This window comes from Merops nubicus, unplaced genomic scaffold (assembly GCF_000691845.1).
Source record: "Merops nubicus isolate BGI_N331 unplaced genomic scaffold, ASM69184v1 scaffold5017, whole genome shotgun sequence".
Classification (NCBI taxonomy): domain Eukaryota; kingdom Metazoa; phylum Chordata; class Aves; order Coraciiformes; family Meropidae; genus Merops; species Merops nubicus.
The window spans coordinates 35,187-35,508 of NW_008619594.1; positions in this window are offsets into that span (position 1 = coordinate 35,187).

Here is a 322-nt window from a genome sequence, read left to right on the forward strand (position 1 = left end):
CCTGGTGACTCAGCCTCCCAGCGAAGGCCAGATGGGAGATGTGCTCCCAGCGCCGGGCACGGGTGCCAAGCCCTGAGCCACCCAGCACCGGGCAGAGAGCTGGGGGAGAGGCCCAGGGGAGAGCAGGCTCTGCGGGGGCCCAGGGGAGAGCAGGCTCTGCGGGGGCCCTGTGCCCCACGCACCGGTCCCAAACCCGATGAGGGAAAGCAAGAACCGGCAGCAGGATGCCAAGTTTACCTGTGTGCCAGCCCAAACGGCGACAAGCCCGGGTTTCCCAAAAGCCACGGGGGCGGCCCCTGCTGAGCACAGTGGGCGGAGGGGT